Genomic DNA, 12461 nt, shown 5'->3' with positions numbered 1-12461 from the left:
ATTAGAGTAGAGACATTGGCTTGTAATCATATCAAATTTTTGCAAACGTGTATTGCCAGAAAATATTATCGTTGTTACACATGTTTCAAAATCACTCGATAATTAGTACAGTACGTAAGTTTTTAAAAGTAACATTTTCAAAAAGTTAATTTATAATATTAACGATAGTGAGATACCTTAACCAGTTTTCTCGATATTACAACAATTAATTATAATACATATGACATAATAATGTTGGTATCGACAGATTGGTATCACTGAGTCCACAATTTTATATAATTATTATTAATGAACAAGAGATTTATGTGTATACATTTGTGTGAGCATAAAAAGTATAGAAAATTGTATATTAATTAGAAATGCGGTCACTTATACAGGCAGAATGTTATATCTTGTACTTGTATGTAAGCAGCAAATTTATAATATACGAAATAATATTTTTTGGGATATTACATTAAAATAAAATTAAAGAGCGAATATATAAAATCAATATACAATGTAGAGAATATATACTTTATTTTAATAGACTTAATTATATTCACAATATCTTATAGCAATTCGATAAATGCTGAAAGAACAATATATACCAAATCGTTGGTAAAAATAATATCACATATCTTTGTTCTAATTGTCACATTGTACGTATTCATTTAACAACATATCACATAAATAATCACAAATAAAAATTACAGAGCTGTAAGTACATGGGAATCGATATTCTAAAAAACTTTGACTCATTTGTTGAGTAATGTCATCTAGATTTTTTAATATTTAATGATATCTTTATTAAAGAAATCAATCAACATTTATTTTGCAATGCGAATCCCACTCGGTCCTTCCCCATGTCAAACACGATGTAGTACCCCGACCAATAAATACATCGCCCATACCTGCACATATCGATCACGGAAGCCGATAAATGCACTTTGACGTATCGTCTTCTGTAAGCTATGAAACATTAAATATAGCATGATATTTCTATTCTAAAACAATTTAAACTTTTATATAACAATAGTTATTTGTGTAACAAGTGAGGTAAGATGAAAATTCCCGGGTGCGGAGTTTACGCACGAGCCGAAGGCTTACACACGGCTTACACTCCCTATTTTATGTTGCAAGTGCCTGGAAAGTGGTCTATCACGCACGCGTAGCGTGCGTAATGGGGCACTTTCCATGCACGTGTTGCATAATATATTCTTTACCTTCAAAACGTAATCTTCATCGGTGAGTCTGAACGTCTTACCACCCATGACGAAATTGATATCGGGCAAATTAGAAATCTCATCACAGTTCACTTTTAAACGAAGATTAATGTTAGTAATCTATGTATTAATAATCCGTAATATATCAAACATTTATTTAATTTAGTTCAATAATTCATTTAAGGTAGTTGAAGCTGCCATTGCAAAAAGAATAATCTATTACTTATACCGTATTATTAATAACGCCGATCTCTCTCTTAATAACTGCGATATCCGATAGTGGTCCAAATATCAAGGAGACGTCCGTGTCGACGACAGTTTCACAGCCGTTCGTGCATAAGATGTTATTTCTTATTTGAACCCTACAGTGCGATAGCATTATTAATTAGCTGACATATGAACCGTGGACGTACATGTAATTTAGAAAAAACTACGTACTTATCCATAGTAAAAAATTGCCAGTATACTCTGCGGGTAACATTAACATACGTAAAGTCGCCGTCGTAATGAGCGGGATCGGAACCACCCAATATCAGTTCACCGCCGATCACGTCCGAGAGATTTCTATCTAGGTTGTATATTTTTTACATTTTGTATATACATTTGCATTTTACATTGCATAGAAAGATAATGTATGTAATTAAAAAAAATAGTTTTAAACACACGTGAGGCATGCGGAAAGATACATAATACCGATTTAGATAGAAACTAAAAACTGATCGGGACACCACACGTTGATCTCATGTTTTAAAAGTCAGAAGTCCCGTCAATGTTAAATAATTTAGGGTAACCCATCTCCAGGACGCCGTCGCATTGTGCATTGTCCCAAAAACTTGTCGAGAACTCTAAAGCTTCTTCAAATGTTTGGTGTTCAACCTTAAGACCAGCAATCTACGTTGATATTATTAATAAAGTATAATCGCATACGATTTTCTTCGAAGACTAATATAGTAATTTGTGCTTTTTTGAAAATTTTCGTAGATTATGACTGTAATTAGAATTAAATATTACTTACTTGACGATGACTTACGATTACGTTATCATTACATAGGTACCCAGACATACTGCCGTAATAAATATTAAATGTATCATTTCCAGATAAGTAATATGTGTTGGACTTTGTACTATCATATTTATTATGTTTCACTGCACAAAAAGTAGTAAATAAAATTAAATTAGTTAATATTAAAGAGTTTAAAAATATCAATTTCTCTTTATTAATCTAAATATGTAACTAACAGTAGTAAGGGGTTAGGCCACCTTAGACGGATCAAAATTTTATGAATTTTTTTTTTAAGACATAACAAGATAAATACAAAATTAAAAATGAGGCATTTATTAAACAACTCTTTAAGAAAAAAGAATTATTTGTTTTCAAATATTTTAAATAAAATAAAGCCGTGACTATGGAAGCCCGACGCTTTCAGCGGTGCTAAGTCTCACGGCACAGACCTAAAACAAAAAATCAAAAATGTTTATTGTCTAGACACTAGACATTGAGAAATACATATAGATTTAGCGATATATTAAAAACTTTGTTTGCCATTAACACTTTTGCACGAAACTTTTAGGCAACAAAATGAATTTTTTTTTTTTCAAGAATTTATTCTTTCCACAAAAATAAATATTTCTAAATATCTATATGTACTTTTTTAGTTTCTAATATCTAGATAATAAAAATTTGGTTCTTTGTTTTAGGTCTAATGCTGTAGCCGTGAGACTGAACAACGTTGAGAGCGCCAGTTATTAAAAGGCTTCCAGTATCCCGGCTGCCGCCATTTTATTTAAAAAATTTAAAAACAAATATTTTTTTCCTTAAAGATTTGCTTAATTAATGCCTTATTTTTAATTTTGTATTTATTTTGTTATGTCTTCAAAAAAATGTCCGAAAATGACAGTGATTTTGACCTGTCCAAGGTGGCCTAACTCCTTAAATCATCAAATGTGTTCAGGTTTATATTTGCTTTAAAACGTGAGCTGTTTTGTGTCGAAAATTACTTGTATCTTTAAATTAAGTGCGATAAATCATATAAATAAGAAAATATATAATTGTAGAACTTAGCTACATAATATTTACCTTGCCACTGATTTTAATCTTTGAAACTGTTGCTTTAAAGATTTTATAACTTTACTTAAAATATAAATTGAAAATTCTACAGCATTATTAATATCTTATATTTTTACTTGGTATCAATCATTAAACGAGAAAAAAATAATTAGGATTATTTTAATACTTGAAACAATAATATTTTTTAATACAAATAAACATATATAAATAGAATATCGAAAAGATAGCGATATTATGATATACTCAAGCAGGTCGGATAACGTTACAGTTCTTGGATGGTACCCAGAGATTTGAGGAACCAGTGTCGAAAACTATTTTAAAATCCTGCGACGGAGTTTCAATTGTGATAGCACCATAATACTGGAAATTCTTATAATTAATCAGAGGTACAGTTTTCGTAGCCAAACAAAGCTGTATCATATTATTGTCCGTCGAAGATTTTCCAACGGTGTATGTCCTATATAACGGAATCCTTGAAGGAACATAAGAAAAATTCCATTATTTATACGCATATAAACGCGAATGTATCAAGAGACACGGTAGTGTCTCGCGCCAAGTACACGCGGAGCGAGACCGACCGTGACTCTTTTACGCGACGCGACGGGTTGCGAGTACCCGAGATGTTGAGATCTCGATAACGAGTGAACGGATCAAGTTCTAAGTAGGCTTGATCGATAGCTTGGGGTCCAATTAGGGGGGGGGTTTCTCTCATAATATTCCGCTACGTGCCCTACGAGCGGAGATATTGCGACGCAAAGTCCAAATGTCAAAATTTTTTATTAAGATACGTCGTCGTCGTCGTCGTCTACGTCGACCGCTCTCATCTCAATATTATTATGATTATCAGAGAAACGTCACTTTCACTTTTTCGACGCTGGCGGCGCAGGTATCGCCAGTTTCGATATCGCGCGCGTATTTCGAAATTAGGTCGATAGACTTAAACGGTCAGGAGGAAGATTTCTATTTAGGTAAATTAGGTAATATATAATATATATTGAGTCAACGGAAAAGAAGGTTCTCTACGCTTGGCAGAAAGTGCCGCTAGGGAATTTTTAAGTCGATTCTTATGAATCAAGCTTGAATTCGATGTCTAGGTATCCCAGGTTGCCGATGACGAGGTCCAGATAGTGCGCTTCATAGTTTTTTGGTGTCCAGGTGTAATAATACGTTGAATTCGATGTCTACGTGTCCCAGGTTGCCGATGACGAGGTCCACATAGTGCGCTCCGTAGTTTTCGGTGTCCAGGTGTAATCGTACGTTGAATTCGATGTTTACGTGTCCCAGGTTGCCGATGACGAGTCCACATAGTGCGCTCCGTAGTTTTCGGTGTCTACGTGTATTAATACCTTGAATTCGATGTCCACGTGTCCCAGGTTGCCGATGACGGGATCCAGATAGTGCGCTTCATAGTTTTTGGTGTCCAGGTGTAATCGTACGTTGAATTCGATGTCTAGGTGTCCCAGGTTGCCGATGATGAGGTCCACATAGTGCGCTCCGTAGTTTTTGGTGTCTACGTGTATTAATATCTTGAATTTGATGTCCACGTGTCCCAGGTTGCTGATGACGGGATCCAGATAGTGCGCTTCATAGTTTTCGGTGTCCAGGTGTAATCGTACGTTGAATTCGATGTCTAGGTGTCCCAGGTTGGCGATGACGAGTCCACATTGTGCGCTTCGTAGTTTTCGGTGTCCAGTGTAATAATACGTTGAATGCATGTCTAGGTGTCCCAGGTTGCCGATGACAAGGTCTAGATAGTGCGCTCCGTAGTTTTCGGTGTCTACGTGTATTAATACCTTGAATTCGATGTCTAGGTGTCCCAGGTTGCCGATGACGAGGTCCACATAGTGCGCTCCGTAGTTGTCGGTGTCTACGTGTATTAATACCTTGAATTTGATGTCTAGGTTCCCAGGTTGCTGATGACGAGGTCCAGATAGCGCACTCCGTAGTTTTCGGTGTCTAGATGTAATAATACCTCGAATTCGATGTCTACGTGTCCCAGGTTGCCGTTGACAAGGTCCACATAGTGCGCTTTGTAGTTTTTTGGTGTCTAGGTGTATTAATAACTTTAAATCTGAATGTAGGACACGTAGATATCGAATTCGAGGTATTAATACACTAGACACCGAAAACTACGGAGCGCACTATGTGGACCTCGTCATCGGAAACGTGGACACCTAGACATCGAATTCAACGTATTATTATACCTGGACACCGAAAACTATAGAGCGCACTATCTGGAACCCGACATCAGCAACCTGGAACACGTGGACATCGAATTCAAGGTATTATACACCTGAATACCGAAAACTATGAAGCGCACTATGTGAACCTCGTCATCGGCACCTGGGACACCCTAGACATCGAATTCAAGCTTGATTCATAAGAATCGACTTAAAAATTTCCCTAGCGGCAGAATCAAGAGACACGGTAGTGTCTCGCGCCAAGTACACGCGGAGCGAGACCGACCGTGACTTTTTTACGCGACGCGACGGGTTGCGAGTACCCGAGATGTTGAGATCTCAATAACGAGTGAACGGATCAAGTTCTAAGTAGGCTTGATCGATAGCTTGAGGTCCAATTAGGGGGGGGGGGGGTTTCTCTTATAATATCCCGCTCCGTGCCCTACGAGCGGAGATATTGCGACGCAAAGTCCAAAAGTGAAAATTTTTATTAAGATACTTCTTCTTCTATCTGCTTCTAACGCCGACGTCTTATATGACACTACAAAAAGGCGTGATATCCGTACAAAATTACCTTTTTTCAAAAAAAAGGTAAAAAAAATGCGCCAAGTACACGCATAGTAGTATATATGTATTGTGTTGTTACCTCGAAAAAAACAAAGTGGTAGTATTATACCTCGAAATAACACCCTGTACATATTGTTTATACAATGCGTAATACTACAAAAAGGCGTGATATCTGTACAAAATTACCTTTTTTAAAAAAAAGGTAAAGAAAGGCGCCAAGTACACGCATAGTAGTGTATATGTTGTTACCTCGAAAAAAAAACAGTGGTAGTATTATACCTTAAAAAATCTAAGTAACAAGTGGTAGACGAAATCTTTGTATCTTTGAAAAATCTCGAAAAAACCTAAACAGTAGTATCTTCACCTCAAAAAAAAAAAAAAAAAAAAAAAGTAGTAGTATTATACCTCGAAAAAACCTAAGTAACAAGTGTGGACGTAATCTTTGTATCTCCAAAAATCTCGAAAAAACCTAAGCAGTATTATTTTTATTTCCAAAAAATTATTACTCAAGTGATACATATCACAAAATTACGTTACCTTATCAAAAAATGAGTCGCGCTTCAAGTGATCTATTATTACAATTACAAAAAGAAATGATATCTCTTTTTAAATTACAGCGCCAATTACAGAGAACATATATTTTTCGAGATACAAAGATTACGTCTACCACTTGTTACTTAGGTTTTTCGAGGTATAATATTACTACTGCTTTTATCGATTAGAATAAAAAATTGAATCATGAAGAATTACACAGAGGTAACAGTACAAAATACAAATATTTTATTAAAATATTTAAACCCAACAAGGGAATACAAGGTATTTAAATACAAAGTTTATATATGTATTTTAAAAGATTTAATCGCATCGCAAAGAATTACAGAGGTAACAGTACAAAAAATAAAAATATTTTATTAAAATACATAAATTTTTCTTGTCAAAAAACTTGGCGCTGCTAGAGAGAGAGAGAGAGAGAGAGAGAGAGAGAGAGAGAGACCTTTTACAAATGTAGATATTACTTATTCTATACTTATTCTATACTTAATTCTAATCGCTTTAAAATCTAAACTTATCCTAACTTATCCTATACTTAGTAATAAGCCGCATTATTCCCCGTCACACACACCACACACACACACACACACACACACACACACACATCGCCCACACCCACTCGCTCGCACATACACACCAGGCTGACCTAATTTTGAGGTCTAGCAGCGCCAAGTTTTTTGACAAGAAAATTTATGTATTTTAATAAAATATTTTTATTTTTTGTACTGTTACCTCTGTAATTCTTTGCGATGCGATTAAATCTTTTAAAATACATATATAAACTTTGTATTTAAATACCTTGTATTCCCTTGTGGGTTTAAATATTTTAATAAAATATTTGTATTTTGTACTGTTACCTCTGTGTAATTCTTCATGATTCAATTTTTATTCCAATCGATAAAAGCAGTAGTAATATTATACCTCGAAAAACCTAAGTAACAAGTGGTAGACGTAATCTTTGTATCTCAAAAATATATGTTCTCTGTAATTGGCGCTGTAATTTAAAAAGAGATATCATTTCTTTTTGTAATTGTAATAATAGATCACTTGAAGCGCGACTCATTTTTTGATAAGGTAACGTAATTTTGTGATATGTATCACTTGAGTAATAATTTTTTGGAAATAAAAATACTACTGCTTAGGTTTTTTCGAGATTTTTGGAGATACAAAGATTATGCCTACCACTTGTTACTTAGATTTTTTTAAGGTATAATACTACCACTGTTTTTTTTTCGAGGTAACAACATATACACTACTATGCGTGTACTTGGCGCCTTTCTTTACCTTTTTTTTAAAAAAGGTAATTTTGTACAGTAAATATTATTCAAAATAAATATAAGTTTCGGATATTTTAATTGGTCATTTTAAAGCATTTTTTAATTGAAAACTATTAAAGCCACAACATTTTGGTATTGAGAAATAAGTGCTACCTGCATTTATACCTAAATTGACGCATTAGAATGTAGTTTAGGTATTTTAAAAGCAAATTTCTCTTTTTATGACGCTAATCTCATATAAGATCTTTGAAGGGATCCTCGAAGCATCTCTCTTATAATTAGTCTGCTCACTTTATCCAACTTTTAAAATGCATTTTTCTTTATACAGATTTGGTACAATTGTTGTATTTATTGAAGTATTTCAAGATCACAAATCGCGAATTGATTCCAAGAAGTTGGAAGCGCGATCTCTATACGGTATTTATCGTTTCGATATAAATGAGGAGCGTTTGTACATAGTATGTACATACTCACCTATGCAACTCCGCGTCGATTAACACGAAGTTGATTACCACGATTGCAACAGAGAGAGTCGATATATATTTCCCGAATATTTCGACGACTAAAGCTACAAAAATCAAAAAGGTTTTAGAAGCATTATAACTCCGAATCAGTCCACAACCGGTACATACAACAGACAAAGAATGTAATCAAACTTATATGCTAGTCATATCTGTAGATATTCTAAAAAATGTGATTTTTGTGTTTTATTTAGATTTTTAAAGTTTAACTTTATAAAAAAACAGTCAAGATTTTTGCAAGGGCGAATCCCACTTGGTCGTTCTCCATGTCAAATACGGTGTAATACCGACCAATAAATACATCGCCCAAAATCCACTCTATTATACCATCAGGTAGATCAACATCTTGGAAGGCGGGCACGCAAAGATCTACCTCGTCTTCTGTGATCTATGAGACATTAAATATGGCATAATTAAAAAATAGTATTAAACACACGTGAGGCATATGGAAGGATACATACCGATTTAGAGGGCGGCAGTGTGGTCTAGTGATAGAGCGCCAGACTCGTAATCTGAGGAACCAGGTTCGAGTCCACTAGAGCCATGGAATGTTTTTCCGAAAGCTGCGCCCCTCCGTGCAAGATTGAGCCCCTTGTGCGGAGAAAACTGGGCTCCGAACACGGTGTAATATCGTCGTATAAATACATCGCCCAAAAAAATTTTTTTTTCTTTTTTTTTCGGGGGGAAAATCCGCACGGATACCTCCTCCTCCGAGGCGGAGAGGGCGGTTATGTGGGACTCCAACCCACTAAAAACCCCCCGGTTGTCCTTCTCGGCACGTTTTACCTGACGGTGGGGGGCAGCGGAAAAGGCACTGATTCGTCCGCCACCCCCCCCCCCCCCCGAGACCTTCTGTGACCTATGAGACATTAAATATGGCATAATATGATATTTTTATTCTAAAAACAATTTAAACCTTTATATAATAATATTCTTTACCTTCACGATATAATCTTGACCAGTGAGTCGAAACGTCTCACCACCTATGACGAAATTGATATCGGGAAATTTATAAATCTCATCGCATTCAACTTTAAACAAAGATTAATGTTAGTCATCCATATTAATAATCCGTAATATATTAAACATTTATTAATTTATTTCAATAATTTATTTAAGGTAGTTGATAACTGCCATTGCAGAAAAACATAATCTATTATTTACTGTTCCAACATTTTGAACTATTTTAACACCGATCTCTCTCCAAATAATTGCGATATCATATTTTTCACATCGTATATATGTATTACACATATTACATTGCGTAGAAAAACAAGACATGTAATTTAAAAAATTGTTTCAAATACACGTGGGGCATCCAGAAAGATACATAGCGATTTTAATAGAAACTAAAAACGGGCCGGGACACCACGCGTTGATAAATCATGTTTTGGAAGTCCCAGTATTGGATAACGAGGAATAACCCATCCCCAGGATGCCGTCGAATTCTTTAACGGTGGAGACTTTTCCCAAATAGTTTACAGCTTCTCCGAATTATTGGAATACAACCTCAAGGCCAGCAACCTATGAAACGTTGATATTATTAATAAAATATTATCGCGTGTGTTTTTCTTCGAAGAATAATAGCAAAATGTGCTTTTTAAAAAATTTTCGTAGATTATGACTGTGATTAGAATTGAATATCAGTTACTTGACGATGACATACTATTACGTTATCATTACATAAGTACCCAAAAACTCTGCCATCGGCGTAAGAAATATTAAATGTATCATTTCCTGACAAGTACGTGCAGGAATTTGTACTATCATATTTATTACTTGACACTGTAAAAAGTAGTAAGTAAAATTAAATTAGTATTGAAGAGTCTAAAAATATAAATTTGCTTATATACGAGTACAAGATATATAACATTCTGCTTATATGTATAAGAGTATGACATACCGCATTTGTAATCAATATATAACTTTTTACATTTCTTATGCTTACACAAACGTATATACGCATAAATCTTTTGCTTATTAATAAACATTATTTAAAATTTTCGACACATAGATACCAAATTCTCCGTACAAAAATTATCATGTCGTATATATTCTAATGAATAAAATGTTATAATATTGCAAAACTGGTTTAGGTATTTCACTATCGTTAATATTACAAACTTATGTTTTGAAATTGTTATTTTTAGAAACTTTCATATTGTGTTGATTACACAGTAAAAAATTTAATGTCCCAGAAAGTCCACTCTAAATTTTGTGTTAAAATAACTTATGCATTGTGTTATTTTTTACATTTAAAAATGTTATATCGACTAAAATAACATTTCTAAATGTAAAAAATAACACAATGCATGAGTTATTTTAACACAAAATTTAGAGTGGACTTTCTGGGACATTAAATTTTTTATTGTGTACTGCTAGTGTTAAATAAAACATATGATACACAAAGAAAGATTATCGAGTAATTTTGATACATGGTGTGTAACAACGGTAAAATTTTCTTGCAATACACGTTTGCAAAAATCTTATATAATTACAAGCCGACGTCTCTACAATATTAAGAGAAAATATAATATATAAATAATAGTAGCTAAACATCTTGTGTTATGCAATGTATGCAACATTGGATTATATCTTTGCAAGAGATCTGTAAAAGAAAAGCTTCACGTAAATCCTACGTAAAATTGATTTCTTAATTACAAGCTAACATTTTCGAAATTTTATCGTTTAGTCCAGCTTTTTGTTTTTTATACTACTTTTGATCATCCCAAAATCTGACGAGATCGACCAACTACTATTTGCAATATGAAGACTATAGTGGCGCAAGTGTATCTAGATTAAATTAGTGAAAAGAGCTATTGGGTTATTAGAGGCGTTAGAATTTTTAAAACTCTTTGTTTGCTTTACCGCCCTCCTCTTTTTTGTTATTATATTAGACAAAAAGGACGTACACGCGCATCTGTGAATGAGCAGCGACGGGAACGCTAAGTTTAACTACATTCTTTGTCCGTTGTGCGTATCAATTGTAGACTGATTCTAAGTTATAACACCTCTAAAACATTTTTTACTTTTGTAGCTTTATTCGCCGAGACATTCAGGAAACATGTATCGACTCTGTGTATATAGCAATTGCGGTAATAAATTTCACGTTAATCAACGCGGAGTTGCATATATGAGTACATACGTTCCACATTTATATCGACACGATAAATTCCGTATAGAAATCGCGCTTCTTGGAATCACAGCAGAATTCGCAATAAGTACTTTATTAAATACGAATAATTGTACTAAATCTGTGAGAAAAACGCATTTTGAAAGTCGGATGAAAGTGAGCAGACTAATTATTAGAGATGCTTTGAAGATCTCTTCGAAGATCTTAAATGAGATTAGCGTTATAAAAAGAGGAATTTGCTTTTAAAATACTTAAACTACATTTTAATGTATAAATTCATAAATGCAGGTATAGCACTTATTTCTTAATACAAAAATGTTGTGGCTTTAATAGTTTTCAAATAAAAAGTGCTTCAATAAATGTTCAAAACTCATATTTATTTTAAATGATATTTGTACATTCGCGTTTACACGTATAATATAATGGACTTTTTTTATGTTGCTTCATGAATTCCGTTATACAGGGCATACCCCGTTAGAAAACCTTCGACGGACAATAATGTGAGACTGATCCGTTTGGCTACTCTACCTCTGATTAATTATGACAATATACAATATTATGGTACTATCGAAATTGGAACTCCACCGCAGAAGTTTACAGTACTTTTTGACACTGGGTTCCTCAGATCTCTGGGTACCATCTAAAAACTGCAACGTTAGCCAACCTCTGTAAGTGTGTATCATCGCTACTTCTCCGATGTTCTATTATTTCTATATGTACATTTGTTTTAAGAAAATATTATTGTTTCAAGTGTTAAAATAAAAAGAAATTGATATTTTTAGACTCTTTATTATTAACTGATTTAATTTTATTTACTACTTTTTGCAGTAGAACATAATAAATATGATAGTACAAGATCCAGCACGTATTTGCCAGGAAATGATACATTTAATATTTCTTACGCCAGTGTCAATGTGTCTGGGTACTTATGCAATGATAATATAATCGTAAGTCATCGTCA

General features: G+C 33.9%; 1 pseudogene; it reads right to left on the bottom strand.

Annotated features, from left to right (window-relative positions):
• Positions 1-799: 799 nt before the first annotated feature.
• On the bottom strand, positions 800-12183 carry LOC139823453 (lysosomal aspartic protease-like; annotated as a pseudogene).
• Positions 12184-12461: the final 278 nt, after the last annotated feature.

Source organism: Temnothorax longispinosus, unplaced genomic scaffold (assembly GCF_030848805.1).
Source record: "Temnothorax longispinosus isolate EJ_2023e unplaced genomic scaffold, Tlon_JGU_v1 HiC_scaffold_101, whole genome shotgun sequence".
Classification (NCBI taxonomy): domain Eukaryota; kingdom Metazoa; phylum Arthropoda; class Insecta; order Hymenoptera; family Formicidae; genus Temnothorax; species Temnothorax longispinosus.
This window is presented reverse-complemented; position numbering and strand designations above follow the sequence as displayed.